This window comes from Mirounga angustirostris, unplaced genomic scaffold (genome assembly GCF_029215605.1).
Source record: "Mirounga angustirostris isolate CCGP_5_RB_7025 unplaced genomic scaffold, mMirAng1.0.hap1 SCAF_8, whole genome shotgun sequence".
In the NCBI taxonomy this organism is placed as follows: Eukaryota; Metazoa; Chordata; class Mammalia; order Carnivora; family Phocidae; genus Mirounga; species Mirounga angustirostris.
Window position 1 is genome coordinate 109124784 of NW_026991716.1, and position 17945 is coordinate 109142728.

Sequence of the window (17945 nt, forward strand, 5' to 3'; positions counted from 1 at the left end):
AATTGTTCACCAGGTTTGTAGTGAAAATGAACTGTATGTAAGCATATGTCAGAATTTTACTGTATAGCTGTCAGGGATTACTTTATATATTTGTCTTTAAATATTACAATAAATTATGTATTTTCCCGATTTTGTAATTTAGATTTGGTTATTCTCAACAATTCCTTTGATTTTTTTTTATAAGGTCTCAAGGTAAGAGTCACCATCATTTCTAGAATTCTGGACGAAGTGCATTCTACCTGACCATTTCAGTCAGGTTTTTAATATACAGAGTGGGCAAACCCACATGAGAATTGGTCCTTAAGCAATATTTATTTCTGACCTCACGTGTGTATTAAAGCATGTATCTATGCATACACATACACACATACACACACACACACACACACACACGCCTTGATTTATAACAGGGTAGTTTACCAGGGTACTTCAGTCAGGGTCCATCTTAGTTCATAATAGAAATCCCGTCAATATCACCACCTTTACTGTTATTTTACATTTTGGGACCATATCTAATGCGAAAGACAAACGAGGCACAGAAGGCACCAAGAGTACCAATTGCTAATTATATGAAGTTTCAGTTTATATTATCTAAAGTTTCTGGTGTCCTGAGTCTTTTAATAAGGGCTTTGGGTTATATTAAGTGAAATTCTTAAAATAGGCCAACCTTTAGGATGAATGCGGCACATGCAACACTGATTTCTGGGAACCCCATTCATGGCAGCACTATTTTTTGCAGTTGTTTCGGAATTACAGACCGCCCCAAGCCAGCAGCTACCTCTGTGGTGAATCTGTGAGCAACAGAGAATACTTTCTAATGGAGTAGAGGTCAGATACAGTGCAGTACACACCATTAACAATAAATAAACGTGACACCACTTTGGGATAAATTCTGCTACCATGTACGAACAGTATGAAAATATCTTTCTTATAAACTGTGTGTCATGGTTGTTTTAAAGAAAGCAGCTTTCCTGCTGTATACAGCTCAGCTTTCAAGAAGGTGAAACCTTTACTTCCCTTCTCAAACAAATAAACAGTGAAGTGTTACACGAGAGTTTGTGGCTAAGAATGTCTGTCAGTTGACAGTGAAATTTGCTTTAATAAAATGTCATTTAATTTCAAAATGTTTTCACTTGCTGCCTTCTGAGAGTCCTTGTGATCTACACCTGAGAAAGGAAGGAACAAAACAAATTTCAAATTCCATCTTCCCCTATACAGTACGTTTGCAGGAGCATGCAAATAATCTCTGGGGGATAAACAAACAAAACAAAACAAAAACAAAAACAAAACAAGTCTGCGATGTTTAGTAATGGGATTTTCATTTTGTCCTATAAAGCTTACTAAAGAAAGGATCAAGACTATTTAAACAAAAGATTATCTAATTTTTGGATATAAAACTTCCGAATATAGAGTATTTGTCTTTTAATTTCAAAAGTATAACACCAACATGGCTCTTATCTAGATAATGTGAAGAGTAGTGAAGCCACATCTAAAACCTTTCCAAAGTTTTATTCAATGTAAGTGTAATGGGGCTTCAGATATTCACAATATTAATTGATCTATAAATGTCTTTGACACACATGCTGTTATGAATATATGTTGAGATTATTTTTAGTATTTAAATTAAATCTGTGCTGGGGTATGTAAATTAGAAAGTGAATGAGGGGTACTTCAAGGTCTAAGTTACACTTACAGATGGTTTTATTTTTTGAACTAGCTATAATTAATGATGAATTATGAACAAGGAATATTGGTGTTTATTTTACTGTCTTACATTAGAGAAGTTTAGGCTAGTAAATCTGTTGTAATTATAAAATGTCTGAGAGTATAACTGAGCCAAATTTATGCACCACATTTGACAGTCATAATCTTCCCATGAGGTTCTCCAGGTTACTTGTTCAGCAATAACCCTTTTAGCTTAATCCACTTCCCACCACTACCACTTCTACTTGCAGCCTCTCCACACCCCCACAACCATCACCAAGAAACTCTTAGAAATACCTGCTGTAAAATGCAGCTTGCTAACATTGCTAGCTAGCTTTGGTATTAGTCTTGGCAATCACGTTCAATTTCTTGAAAAACTACATAATGGAATAGGTAGAATGAACATTAAATCTGAGAATGCTAAAATCTCTGCCAAAATGTTCATTTCTTACAGGTTGCATGCAAAGCATATACATAAAATTCATCGGCGCTGGCAAGAAAACCAAACTGAATTGGAACGTGAGAGGCATGGAGGGTGGTGGTCATCATCCTAGAAGCTAGAAATTTGATATTCTTAATTACGGTCAATATGGACCAATGTCCACTCCTAGGGGCTAGGCCCTGTATTGACCATCTGACAATTATTGACACACTTCCTGATTATAATGTTTCTTCTACCAAAACACCACTCAAATCCCCAGACTCTGTACCATTTTTCCTTTTTCCTCTGAAAAGATTTCTCAGTGTGCCTTCATTTGGGGAAAGAGGATGGTGACAGGTCAGGAAGAGTGATTTGAGTTCTTTGAGGAGTCTCAGCATCAGTTTGTACTCCGCCTGTGGAAGTTCTTCCTACTGCCCCATCCTCATCCCTACTCTGCTCCATCCCCAGGGCTACCCCATCCCCACTTCATTTGAGTTTGTATATTGTGCATTAAATTTCATATACTTTTAGTTTCTTTTAACATTACACAAATGAGATCCCTCAGGTTACTTGTTTAGCAATATCTCTTTCAACCTAATGCCTTTTATGGCACTACAAAAATTTAAATAGTTTTGAAAGTGGCTACCATATAGTCATATATTCTACAGCAGTAAAGATGATTTTCCATTGGATACTCTAAATCAAGGCATTATATTAACCTTTATTTGTTTAGCTATTCCTATCCTAATGCAAATAACAGAATTTAAAAAATAATGTGACATAATTTAGAGCAATGTACAAACAAATATTAAAACATATTTGTGATAGATCAAACGTTACAATCCATGTAACATAACAAACAACACTGCCGCTATACAGAGACTTGAACTGGTTTGGTTTCTTTTAAGGTCACATTTGAAAATTCCTTTGTTGAGTATATATTGTATGATCCCATTTATAATATATTGAAGAACCAACATATGTATTATATGCTAACAGAAATCAGAAGAGTTGTTTATGAGGAGTTGAGGTTGACTGCAAGGGGACAGGAAGGGACTTCCTGGGATGATAGGAATGCTCAGTATCTTGATTAGTTAGATGAATGTATACATTTTTTAAAACATATCGAATTATATACCTAAAGTGTGTGCATTATACTGTAAATTTTATGCTATTAAAATGTGAAAAATTGCTTTTTAACTGTAATATTAATTCATCAAAGTATCAGTTGAGTATCTTTATCACCATGCTATGTCTTTTTAATTGCTTTAACCATTTGTACAACATTGGAAAATTTTCTTGAATTTTCTGTTCTTTATTTGGATTTGGAACAATTTAATTGGATGTAGCATTTTCTCACTAGTTCTTAATTTTATTTAAAATAACAAGTTAATGTAACTGTTATGTATTACTTAATAGATATTCCAAGTATCACACTTTACTTTTCCAATAGTACTTTTTTCCACCTCTCACTTTTTGGACAAGCAGATTCATATTTGCTGTCTTGGCAGGGCTTGAAATTTATTCTTATTCCTTCAACCTTCCTCCCACATAGAAAATGTGTTCTATGAGTTAGACAACCAAATACTTAGTCCTGCATATTAATGATGCAGTCCCAGGCAGACACTAGACCTCAGAGTAAGTGACTTGACATTTTTTTCTAAGCTATGAGACATTTAACTAAGACTTTCCTGAAATTTTTTTGCAGAGGCATCTGGGAAAATGACATTCTGAATTCATTCTTGGAAAACATTATAAGAGGCACATAGGAGATGATAAAGGTAGAAGACATTATTTTTAAAACCATTTCATGGTAAAGACAGAGAAGTGGATACCTTGTGATTTTGTGATGCTGATAATATTAATGATGGTGATGGTGGTGATTAATGCTAACTCTGGGTTATTTACTCTGCTGAACTCTTTTAAATATGTTATTGTATTAATCTTCCTGGCAGCTAAGGAAGATAAGCATTATTATATAGGAAACTGAATCTTAGAGAAGTTAATCAGTGTGGCTTGTTCTTACATAGCTCTTTTAGTAGTGCTGCAGTTAGGTGAAAACTCTCTAAGGTATCCTCCTGAAAAATAGACCCATGTTCATAGAAAGTAACCTGAAGACATCTGAGAAGTACCACCTACCTCATCCTGATAATGACTTCTTACAGTCTTTCTGTTTAATCAAATGAAAGCAAACAGCAAAGCACCTGCAAAGAATAAGCTTGGGATCAATTGTTGCAGGGAAAGGAAAGGCATTGAGATTCCAGAAAGAGACAAGAAAATTATGTTTGAAAAACCTGAAGTGGTGTTGGGAGGCTGTGCACCATTCTTTCCTAATGATTCAAATAGACTTTTCTAAGCAGAACTTGGATGCTTAGCAGTGTGTATGATGCACTGTGAGAAACAATGAAGAATCTAATAGGGTCTTACTTATAGGACCTTATAATTAAGTTGAAGAAGAAAATCTGACTGATATTAAAAAGCAACTAATACTCAGAAATGAATTTTGGGTTAGTATCATAAAAATCATAGTTTTTCAGGAATGCAGAGGAAAGGAAATCACTTTTGGATGGGCAGTCCACAGAAGGCTGGATTTTAAAGGAGGACATAAGATACAGACATAAGGACAAGATTATGGTTATAAAGTGGTTGGGAAAAGGGAGAAAGAATATGCAGGGGAGTAGAAAGGAAGATATGAGATTAAAGTCCCTATTTTCCTAGAAACTTTATGAGTCACCACTGGGTAGCAGTAACAGAAAACTTTCCTTTTCCTAAGATCTGGGAATGTGATCGTTGCTTTAATTCTGCTCAGGGGAATTAGCATGTGTTTGTAAAGTTTATTAGAGGTGCATGTGTGTGGGGAAAACAAAATGAAACACTGTGTTGACAAGAGCTGTCTGTAAATGTCTAGGTTTGGACCAGCTCCATTGCTCTTGGCTTCATACTTCTGGCATATACAACGCAGGTCAGAAAATGTTACTGAAAGGTTTCAAGTACTACTTTTTAATTGAAAATCTACAAATATATTTCATTAAGTAAAATTCTAAAAGTTTTACTTTAAAATATGTGGGTAGCTTCCTTTTTTACTATTTGCATAGTATTTTTAAAAGACCTGTATATTTTCATATTAAAAATGTTTAGGTTTTCTTTTGAAATGTACTGTGAAACAATAGTAAACTAGGAAAAAAAGCAATCACCTACAGCATTGCTCTTCAAACATGACTTCTTGAATTTCTCTCTGGTCTTTTTTTTCCCATGAAGAGAAATTTGGAGTAGCAAGATGAGAAAACATTTATCTTTGGAATCCCTATGTTTGTCGGAATAGAGTAACTTGAATACAAGGAAAGCATAGACACTATTTGAAATTTTTTGTAATTCTCCTACGTGGGAACTATGTAAGTGTCTACACCATTGTGCATAGAAAATTCTTTGGAAAGGTTCATATTAAACTATAAACAATGATTCTCCACACAAAGAAAGAGTTTGGAATAGGAAGAAAGGAAATACATATGTGCATTCGCAGACACACACACACACACACACACACACGCACACCACTTGTTGGAAGCAGCACAAACTACTTCTGAAGTTAAAAAAAAAAAATCAAAAGCCAGCCCAGCACCTGAGGTCTTGGCTATGAATTCCTTTTTTTCTAAATTATCAGTGTAATTTGTGAATAAAATTAATAACTAAATATTTTTATAGTCTCTAAATATGTCAGAAATCATGTCTATCCAAATATAACTAAAAGCTAGTTAGCATACGTGGAAAATATTCTTTAGTAAGGCTAAACTCATCTTCACATTATTGCTTCTCTGAATTTCAAGATTAGCTTCTATGAATACAGGAAAGGTCATTAATTCAAACAAATTGGGGACAAGATCATTTTGGATTAGTAGGAAAATGCAATGTGGCTAAAAAATTAAAGCTTTTTAATAATGGCAAATAGATGTAAAACACTACTAATTAAATTCTTTCAAATAAATGTGTTATAAACTAAGTTTCTTAGGTAGAGAGAAAAATTAGTCTTAATCAGGGATGATTTTGCCCTCCAGAGGACATGGGTAATGTCAGGAGACATTTTTTGGTTGTCACAACTCAGGGAGGGTGCTACTGGCATCTAGTGGGTAGACGTTAGAGATGCTGCTAAACATCATATAATGCACAGGACAGACCCCCACAACAAAGAATTATCTGTTCATAAGCATTATCTCCCCATATCCTAGTCTCCAATTCAATTGTACTTTATTATCTTGATTTTTACATGTTTGTTGTACTTCCCTTTAATTTTAATTTAGTTTCAGTTTGTAGTTATTTTTAAAATTACAGGCATTTAAATGTGTATTTTAAATTAGTAATACACAGAATATGGGCATAGATGTGATTAATGGGAACTAATCTACACTATAAATTAGGCTGTAAATTGGCACAACTGTAGAAATGTGTATAGGGAGCTTTAAAATATACATGCCTCTGACTCAGATTTCATCCATTTTTAAATGTTAAGACCTCATTATATCATAAGATCTATTAAGTACATTTTATTCCAAGACCCCTTTTTCCAGATGTCTCTGTTGACTTGCTGTAATCTGGATCGGTTACTGTTAAGGACAGATACAGTTGTCATCCTGGAATTTCCCTTGATGGTTTTCTAGGCTGAATTTATTGTTCTCTGAATCCTATATCATTCTCTTTTTTTATTTAACCCTTTCATTCTGATGATATGTTTCTTCAAGAAACTTCTTAAGAAATGGTGGCAAACTTTCTGATTCCTTATTTGTCCAAAAAATTCTTTACATAAGTAACTTACTTATGGATCAATGCCATTTTTTCCATTCCTCATAACCACTTCTGCATATCATATTATGATATCTATATCACTTCTTTCTATAGATGTAATATTACCCTAATTTAAGAAATTTTGTATTCCAGGATTATTTTGTATGCTTTTTATCCAAGGTTTTCTCAAAATTTTTATTTTGTTTTTTGTCCCTTCATTTTTTTAAGAGTGAGATTTTAAAAGCTGTTTATGAGATCCATGTATGTTAGTAGACATTTTAGCTGGTGGGCTTTGCTTTGACATGCTTGAGTGGGGTGCTGGCTATGTGGGTAATCCCTCTATGACATAATAGATCTGTTCTCTCAGGTCATTTGCCAGAAGTAAAAATATAACGGTTGTGGTCTTCATGAAAAAGAGTGGACAAGGAGTGTATTTCTTATTTTCCTTTCCTTTTTGGGAGAGAAGCCAAGATAGCCATGTTACAGTTAGCTCAAAAAAGCTATCACTACTCAAAGCAATCTTCAACTTTCTTTTTCAACTCTCTTTAATTCACTGGCATAGTTAAGTGAAAGGTCCAAATTTCTAGGGATGCCCTTAGTCTCCTGAGCTACCCAATATCTGAAACACTCTTACATCCGTTTCAACCTGTGAGTTCACTGTACTTGATGCTCTCTTCCTATTCAGTTTTCAGAAGAGGGTTAATCTTTAAGAAGGAGAATTTTAAAATGTTGATAAAATATAATGAATATTTCTTAAAAGAGCCAGAGGAGGCAAGCTTGAAGGTAATAAAGAAATATGTTGGATTTTTTTTAAAGGAACATAATATCAATGGTCAAATTCATGGAGAAATGATTTATTGATGATGAAATAGAAAAAAAAAATGAAGACCCATGTGGCAATGAGAGTTTTTCTGATCTTTGTAAACTTGCTCAGACTTCTCAAATTTTCCTGGTAAGTAAATGTGAACAATGAATAGGTGACTGTTTCCACTGAGAATGGCAGCCACTACTAAGGTGTTTGTATTAGGTACTCAGCTAGGGAATCAGGCTATTTAGGGGCATAAATGAAAGGTTATAGGGACAAGTAGCAGGCAAGTAAGCAAAAAGGATTAAACATAGTTGAGAAAATTAGTTGGTTGGCTTTTTAACTTAATTGTGTATAGAACAGCAATGAATATGAAAATGCTAATTGGAATTTGGGATGTTGAGGTGGAACTACAACAGAGGTTATGTTCTTAGAGACACAGGGCTCTGGTCCTTTGGGCTAGACACGGCTCAATCCAGTACCCTGGATAGCTCCTAGGGATGGCAGGAGCCCTAAAGTGTCAGCTCTTATTGAAGTTGCCATTGCTTCCTCTGACTTGGAATTCTCTACACATGCTCTACTCAGTCACCAAGAAGTAAATTATCATTCCCGTTTCACGTATTTTTTTTTCTCATCAAATTTGTTTTTCTCATCGAATTTGGAGAGCCAGGTCTTCAGAACTGACCTTGGGCTTGACAGTGTCTTGCCTCCAAAGAACTTAGCAGACTTATATGAAGAGAGAGTATTTTCTCCAAATAATGGGATGGTCTATCTTCTGGGGCCTATTATTTTGGATTTTTTTTTAATTGGAAAACGTGTTCAACCTTACCTCAAATTAAAGAAATGTGAATTAAATCTAGATTTTTGTTGTTGTTATCTCTTTGGGAGACATGAAGATATCTAGTGATTGAGAGGGTCTGGGGAAACAGGCTCTTCTATGCTGTAAAGGTATTAATTTCAATCGCTAGAAGGTAATTTGGAAATTCATATCTAAAGCCCATTTAAACCAGTAGCTACAGTACCCCATGTTAATGAAATGATCAGAGAAGTATAATAGGAAATATAGATATGAGTATTAATTAGACTTGTTGATTATATCCCCAAACAGATTATTGGTAAAAAAAAAAATTATGGTACATTCAAAAGACATTAAATTGGTAATATAAATGTATATATATGTGTATGTTTATAAACATATAGACATAGAAAGATACAACATGTAAAACTGCTTATATAGGTGCATAGTATATTTTAAAACATAATGTTTTGTGTAAAAATCATAAAATCCATACACATACCCATACTATCTATTTGTAAATACAAGGAAGTATTATCAGATTTAGGTAATCTAGAGGCATTCATTTTGTTTGTATTCCACCTTACTTACACTTAAAATAACCCAAATCTGAGCATCTAGTTAAAATGTTACAAGGTGCAAAATGAATGACTGTTACTATCCAAATGAGCTCTTTTCCCAAGCCACCCAAAGGAACAGTAATTATAACAGCCAAAGAAAAAGCTTAAGTTTATTTGGTTATTTTGCTTATTTATAGCATCTGTGAAAGAAGTCAGCAATTATTGTCAGCAGCAGCAACATCAAAAAGAGACCAAAGTATTGAATCAAAGCAACTTGCTGAGCATTTCTCTCTTCCTTTCTCTCTCTCTTCTCTCTCACTCTTTGTCTTTCTCTCCCCCTCTCTCCCTCACTACCTTCCTCCCTCCCCCTGCCCTCTGCCAGATGTCAACAATCAATCTGTTCAGGTATTGATATCTTAACTTCTTAGATTCTTCGCAGGTTTAGAATGTAGTCTCCTTGAAGATTTAGGTAAAGTTTTTCTATCTAGCTTTGTGTCAGAAGACACAGTTCTTGTAGAATTGACACCAGTTTCTCTTCTTCTATATTCGTGTAATCTCCTTCCAGTGTTCTACTATCTGTATCTGTGCCAAGATTAGCTTCAGGGTAGTTTGGGAAGCAGATCTTCCATGAGGTATGATGCTTTGATGTTCTCACTCATATCTGTTTCATCAACAGTTTTCAAAAAGTGACAGGGAATGCTGGAGACACGGTACCTGTTCATGCTCAGTCTCCCGAATTCTCATCTCTGAAGTGATGAGTTTCACTACCAAGAAAGGGAGGAGAGTTATTGGTAATTACTATTCTCAGCATCTAGGCAACTCCAGGCTAAGACATGAGATTCTTAGTGCCACCATCTTGTTCCTTAGTTGGTGGTTGTATCCAAAAAGCTAATTCTCAACATTTGAAGAATTTATAGAACTTAGATGAATACTACAAAATGCCTACAAAGGACATTTTTTTTGTTCTTTATTTAAAGCTTTTTTCATCTCTATCTTCCATCATTATAGACTTACCTTTTGCTCCTTGTGGGAGCTATATTCACTCTATATACTGGGAAGCAAATGGGGGTGCTTGTTTTAAGAGGGCATTCTCTCTGATGCTCTGGATAGTAATGCAGGCTAAGTTCACTGTATTTTGCTTCATGATGGACTGACTGTGATTATAACATTCATCAGAGAAACCATGGTCCATCTGAAGCCCTGTGGCATTGTTTTCTAATGGATAGGATTAAAATTACCTCTGGGATCTAGGGCCTTTGCAATCTTTTTGGAGCTTGTTCTCTGTCCCAAGTCCCTGGGCTGAGGATGACAATGGGGACTGAATACAGCCTGTATTCCTTTAGCTGTGGCTCTGAGGGGGGTCTGCATCTGCCTGGAGTCAGTGGGTGGTCTTGCAGGCCAGAAGATATCTTGGACATCTCCCAGCTTGTTGGCAGAGGTATTCAATTAGGGATCTCAAATGAAGATTGATGAAAATTTTGAGCAGTTGGTACAGCTGCCTTGCTGGAGACTATTCCAGTGGAGGGGAGCATAAGTATCCCAGGAGAAAACACCAAGATTTAGTGAAGCGAAGAGAAAAAGATATGAGACATAGTGCAGAACCCACTGTAGCACTGGCTTACTAGAAACACAGTGAGGCCTTCACGGCTCAGACAAGGAGTCTGGAGGCTTATGTAGTTTCATAGGAGGCCCATTTAGGGCCTCACTGTTGCTTTTACTCCTCTTCACTCACTCAAAAATTCTTAAAATTCTTCAAGTTTAGGGGGCACCTGGGTGGCTCAGTCGGTTAAACGTCTGCCTTTGGCTCAGATCATGATCCTGGGGTCCTGGGATCGAGTCCTGCGTAGGTTTCCCTGCTTGGTGGGGAGCCTGCTTCTCCCTCTACTGATCCCCCTGCTTTGGCTCTCTCTCTCTCTCTATTACAAATAAATAAATAAGTAAGTAAGTAAGTAAGTAAGTAAGTAAGTAAATAAATAAATAAATAAATAAATAAATCTTAAAAAACTTCTCCAAGTTTAACCACAAAGGAGGTGGAGGTGAGAACCTTTGACTATCTCAGCTTCTGCTAATTCAGATACCTAACTTTTTTTTCCATTCTCTAGTTCCACATTCTTTAACTAAGTGAGAGGAGCACTTCTCTCAGATACCTCAAGCCTACAGAAGTAGATGGATGGCACTATCCACTACTTTTTAAAATGTTCTAACTGCCGATGTGATTCTTAGTTATAACAGGAAATCTACAAAATTATCCAAATTTGATTTTGATGGGGGATCTTGGTAGACTAGCAAGGGAAAAAGAGGGTAATTTACTGATTATTCATAATATTATTTGTATCTGACTGAGATGCTTAGTTATTACCCCCATCAAAATATTGAGGGAGCCTTTTTGAAGTAGGGTGGTAAATTTGAGAAAATTCAGATAAAATTTTATTTAATGATTTTAATTCCTGTATAACAATTACATCCTTCTTTTCCTCAACTGTTCTTTAGCTGTTGAGCTATGATGGCAATAGAATATAGAATTCACATACAGTGCTGCAGCATGAAATGAGAAAATCATAGGAAGACCCAAAACCAGAGTGCTCTGAGACACTAACTAGATTGGAATTGGAAACAGGCCTTGGTCTTATCCTTCATTTTGTGCCAAACTTAAATGGGGTAGATACGTTATAAACATAAATCATACATGAATGATTAGTACTCAGATGGTTAAAACCAGGGTTTGTATGATTCAAAACTATACTATAAATAAAAGGAATCTTCATGTTATAGACAAGAACATTGTTATTGCTGGACCTTCATTTGTAGAGGTAATAAGGTCACAAGATATGTATCTTACCTCTAGTTTTCTAGCTGTCATATGATATGTTTATGTGTTGGGGGTGGGGGAGAATGCTTTAAAAGAAGGCATGAAAGTTCAATGTAAGTAGTTTTAACTTGAGCTTTCTGAAAGTTGCTGAAAAAATTCAACTTGAATAAAAAATGTAAACCTCTGAAATTTAAGTTTGTTCATTGTTATTGCTTGAGGGTGCCCTTATTATATCTGGCTAAGCTTAAAATAACTATGAGAGGAAAGGAAGTAGGCGTATACTTTGATCTTAATATAAGGAGGGAAAAAAGAAGAAAAAAAATATGTGTTCCTAACTGCCCATAATAGGCAAAATATCATTAGTCATTTCTGGAAGATAATCTTACTAAGCTTATTTGTCTGATTTTTTTTTTTCTGGTTGATTTTTAGTTGCTTTTTCTTATTTTATTTCTTATGTGATATTCTGTTTTGATTATAAATCACCCCAGAGCAGATCCCTCAAACTATGTAGATATGAGTATGGCATGGCTAAGTTACATAAGAATAGTTAATTAAAAAAAAAAAGTTGATTTAATCATGTCATGATGTAGCTTTACTATCTGATCATTTGCTAAGAATATGTTCTTATAGGCATGCCTGGGTGGCTCAGTCGGTTAAGCATCCAACTCTTGATTTCCGTATCAGGTCATGATCTCAAGGTCACGAGATCGAGCCCTTTGTCAGTCTCCACGCTCAGCGCAGAATCTGCTTAAGATTCTGTCTCCCTCAAATGTCTCCTTCTACCCCTCCCCCCAGTCACTCTCTCTCTCTCTATATATATAATTAAATTTCTAAAAATCTCAAAAAATAGGGCGCCTGGGTGGCTCAGTTGATTAAGCGACTGCCTTCGGCTCAGGTCATGATCCTGGAGTCCTGGGATCGAGTCCCGCATCGGGCTCCCTACTCAGTGGGGAGTCTGCTTCTCCCTCTGACCCTCCTCCCTCTCCTGCTCTCTGTCTCTCATTCTCTCTCTCTCAAATAAATAAATAAAATCTTTAAAAAAAAATCTTAAAAAATAAAACAAAGAATGTATTCTTATAGACATCCCTGATATATATATATATATGTAAAATAATCACTATATTATGGCATAATAATTTATATTTTGAACACTGTGGATTTTAAAAGGAACTTTTCAGTTCTGTAGCATGGAAAATTCTCCAACCGTATATTAGGGATGAGATTTGATGTTGATTTTTGGAACATTTTCATCCAGCAGAGCACCACAAGTGATTTATCATCCATGACTAGATTAAATAATGCTTTCAGCCATTAAACATTAAATGTGTTATGAAGGATATACAAATAAATAAGACACTTTCTCTACAGTCAAGGAATTCACAATCAGTGAAAACTGGTGATGATGATGATGGAGGAGGAGGAAGAAAGGAGAAGGATAGAAGAAGATACACTGGGCACTAATAATATGCCAGTCACTGAACTAGATACTCTGCACACATTATATGATTTTTTCCATTTAATACTGATAATAGGGAGACTCTTATTATTTTCTTTTTACAGTCGAAGAAACTGAGGTCTCAAAGATTAAATAAATTTCTTAGGGTTACAAAACTGGCAATGTGACAAAACTGGCAACTTAGATTTAAATTCATGCTCTATAATGCTCCTGTCTTTCACAGGATGACATAGTGATTAAGAGAACAGAGACCATAGGATTAGAACCTTAGGCAATTATGCCTAATTGCCAACAGATTGGGGAGGTCTAGTTTCTATTTTAAAGTTCTATCCCTGTCTTATTTAATATGCGCTCGTTAGTTTATTACAAAAATCTTTCCATACAATTTAAGTAATAATGATTTTTATATTTCATTCACTATCCATAAAATGTTAGAGGAAATTGAGTTAAAATAAGAAAAGAAAAAAAATTGATGTATATTTTTGGCAGTTGTCCTATTCTTGCTTCAGCTTAATAAGGTAGACGTTGTTACTTGTGGATTGGCCCTTTACTGGAAGCCTTTATTCAGTCACTGTGCTCTCTAAATTTTCATAAGAGCTGTAGTTTTGGACCCACCATGTGCTAAAATTTATTAAGCAAAAAACATGGCTCTTGGTGTTGAAAGCTATATTGGGACAGCCAAGCAGGTCCTTGTATGTCCTAGTCATGCCAATAAATCCAGCCAGAAAACTCTGTTTAATACTTGCATGAGTAGCTGGTATTTTAAGAAGACACCCACACAGAGGGGAGAGGTACAGGGAAAAATCAGATTTTCAAGGGCTCAATAGGGGAGTTTGCTTATTCTGTTAAACTCCACCTGCAGTTTAAGCAAGGGTTTGGTGCCGAGTCTGCAACAGCACTGCGTGCTTCCTTTATGTATTGTGTGGGATCTGATAAATTTTTCAGGATCCAGTCCAGCTGTGCTCTCATCACATTGATTTAATGGCCCTTAAGAGAAACCATAAAAGTGCTTTCTGGTTAGTGGGGCCCAGCTGTTTCTCATAGTATTGCATAAGACAGCAAGCTGAATTAGCTATAGATTAATGATATTAAAAATTCAACTTTTTCCATATTGTTTTCTTTTCATACCAAAAAAGACTTAGAGCAAATATGTGATTTGTTAACTTAGGTTATGAAACCCAAAGTGAAAGGACCCAAAGAGATTATCAGATTTGCTAATAAGCTAATTGAGGCCCCCAAATAAACACTGAGTCATATTAAAATATCTAGTATGTATATGAATGTGAGTGTGTGTGTGTGTGTGTGTGTGTGTGTGTGTGAGTGTTCCCAAAGGGTGATGTGAAGGCTGATGGATGGAAGGAGGGCTCTATTTTCATTACCAGGCAACAGTGTAAGAAGCCAGCAAAATTATTTGAGGATTATTACTCTGATGAGGTTAAGAACACTGAAAGTCAGTATGAAATGAATAGTTGTATAGATTGGGGAGGTCTAGTTGTACAGATTTATAGTGTCATTCTTGTCATTTGAGCCCTTCAGTTTTCTGCAAGCAAAAGGGTGATTGCACTACCAGGCAATCTGTTAAGTATTAAGCCTGGGTATGAAACAGACATATTGAAAGTATTTCACTCAGAAGCAGACATGAAGCATTTAGAGCTTTTTCACTTTAGGTACTTTTAGGCAACAGAGTACCCAGTAGTAGAGTAAAACGTTTTCTCACTCCTATTTAAACAAGGAGAGGTATGGGGATAGGGAGAGTTAGAAAAGAAAAACACTAATTCTAAAACCATGATTTTTTAGTATTTTACCAAATTACAGTTCCTAAATTCAGGAAGTACAGCATGGACTCATTGAAATTAGAAGTAATAGAAACAAATGGCTGGAGAATTATATATTATATGACTAATTTTTGTTGATCAACACTCTGATTGTAATAACCTTTTTGAATACGACCACATGGAAGTGACTCATCCTTTGTGATTGTAGGATCACAGAAGGTGAAAGATTGTGCATATCAAACTGTTACAATTTGAAATACTTGTAGTTTAGATAGGAAATAATTACCTTTCTATTATCGGTGAAGAAAGATTTTGCTAAATAGGGCACCTGGATGACTTAGTAGGTTAAACGTCTGACTCTTAATTTTGGCTCAGGTCATAATCTCTGCATCCTGAGATCCAGCCCTGTGTCAGCCTTTTCACTGGGTGTGGAGCCTGTTTAAGATTCTCTCTCTCCCTCTCCCTCCCCCAACCCCCCCACTTGTGTGTGCGCCCTCTCTCTCTAAAAAAAAAATTGCTAAGCAAAAATATTTTTAGAAGGAGCTCAATTTAGATGCACCTATTTAAATGTAGAGCTTGATATATTCTTATCTACTCATTAATGTGGTTTCCAGTAATAACACTTTGATAGCTTATTTTAAACTTCAATTGGTTTTAAAACATCTGAAGTTGTATATTTCAAATTTAAGGATTTTTTTTTCTCCACAAGCTTAAACACTAAAGATATTTATGTGTTTTTTAGAGGTTGTTCAGGGCTTAAGTGAATAAGCCCTTCTGAAAATCTATAGAATATCCCATTTATAAGAAAATCTGTGGAACTATTCTCTGGATGGAGAGAAAGTGGCATATTGTATAAAACTAGGCAGTGGTTTATGTCATATATACCCATCATTGTTTTTCCTCTGGGGCAACTGAACAAAGACTTTAGAGTTCTTAACAGACACCTACAGACAGAACTGAAGCAAGAGAGATGCTGTTACTAGGGGTGTTTTAAGGTCAATATTTCAGTAGCTGCTGTTTTTGATTAAGTATCATGTAGACCAGTTCCTCTCTACTGAATAACATTAGCTTGAAAAATCAAAGGCTTGGTGGCCTAAATAGACAATAATAACCAATATCTTAACTTTGCCAGATACTTCTGTGGGAAATGCTAAGCCATGTCAATATTTGCCACTGTTACAATTGTATCCAATGCTCTAAAGGCAGAGTTGTGTTGCTTGGTCATGATGTGGGAGTGGTGAGGATGAGGCATCCCTCTGTTCTATTGTTTGCCAACAAAGTCAAGTTTTCTTTTGCCATCCAGAGCAATGCAGTTTGGGCTCTCTGTAGTTCTCTGTGGTTTGCATTCAGTCCTGAATTTAGAGACGAGGATAAGAAAGTTGCTGGCAACCACCGGCATGCAAGTCAGAAAAATGCCAGGCTGATGTAATGCAGGCTTCTATTTCACTTCAGAATGAAAATTTAATGTTCTTTGAGAGTCTTTTACAGAGGAATTCATTATGGTTATCTTATGAATGATGGGTTCTGAAAAAATAATGTTTGCACTACATATTTTTGTGGCTATTTCAGAAAATACATTAAAAAGGCAAACAGCCAGCAGCACGCATCATGCTTAAGACTGTTAGAAATAGATCTGGTTCAGCACAAACTGAGTTTTTGTTTATTTCTTTAGGTCAAAGGTAAAGGGCTGTGTAGTGTAGAGCATGCACTTTTGGGAAGGGTGCCTGTTCTTGTAAGGGTTTTTTCCTTCTCTCTTTTGCCCACTTTGAGCAATTGAATCATTTTGAAATTTTTCTAATTTATATTGCTCTATGTGCTTATTTTGAAAACCTGGAAAGTGAAGAAAATCAAAAGAAAGAGGAAAAATATCGATCTGATCCCACATATACAACTATTGTCAACATGTTGATGTATCTTCTTCCAATAAAATCCTTATATATATATATAAATATATATATATATTTATATATAGAGGCTTTAAAAACACAATATGATCATGATATCAGATCAATATAAAAACATATATGATCCGGGGCGCCTGGGTGGCTCAGTTGGTTAAGCGACTGCCTTCGGCTCAGGTCATGATCCTGGAGTCCCTGGATCAAGTCCCGCATCGGGCTCCCTGCTCGGCAGGGAGTCTGCTTCTCCCTCTGACCCTCCTCCCTCTCATGCTGTCTCTCATTCTCTCTGTCTCAAATAAATAAATAAAAATCTTTAAAAAAAATATATGATCCTTATTAGTATCAGATTAATTTTTCATTCAACACTAAGTTCCAAGCATTTTTCATATTTATAAGAGATATTTCCAGATTCTAACATTCATACCCAGATATTAATAGTCCAGAATCTCAGGTTATTCAATTAGCAGGAGGACTTTTATCAGGCTTCATTCCACAAGTATTTTTCGGATCCTTGGGGAATATTCACATGTTGTCACATGCATCCTGATTGTTGATTGTCACCTTAATGCAATATCACCATAGGTTGCTGCTCTCCTCTTGCTCTCTCTTACCACTTTATAATCAATGTTTCCAGCTTTCATTAGTCTGTCCTGACTGCCATAACTCAAGAATGCACACATGCTAAATTTCCCAGGCAAGAACTAATACTGGGCAATTAACAGGTAATAAAACTTTGTTAGAATTTGGGGGTTACCAGAAAATGCAATGAAACAATGAAAGAAAAATTAGAAATTTTTAAAAAGCTACTTAATATTCTATTGAGGAAAACAATCTGGAATATCTTCATTGTGTGCCTGTTGTTAAGCATTTAGATTGTTCTCAATTTTTTGCTTTTTAAATAATTCTCATATAGGTGCAAAATTTTTATAATTCTATTTTACA

General features: G+C 35.5%; 1 long non-coding RNA gene and 1 pseudogene across 2 annotated transcripts in view; one reads left to right on the forward strand and one right to left on the reverse strand.

The window, feature by feature from the left end:
* Positions 1 to 17945, forward strand: part of LOC135365501 (uncharacterized) — a 179187-nt gene that overhangs the window by 135900 nt on the left and 25342 nt on the right. The window contains exons 3-4 of one of the 2 annotated variants that reach the window (XR_010413442.1): positions 3834 to 3906; positions 7718 to 7854. The exons of the other annotated variant lie outside the window; for it this stretch is intronic. This is a non-coding gene — a long non-coding RNA (uncharacterized LOC135365501). Of the gene's footprint in view, positions 1 to 3833; positions 3907 to 7717; positions 7855 to 17945 lie in introns of those variants that run through there. 2 annotated transcript variants of the gene reach the window in all.
* On the reverse strand, positions 9547 to 10594 carry LOC135365597 (transcriptional coactivator YAP1-like; annotated as a pseudogene).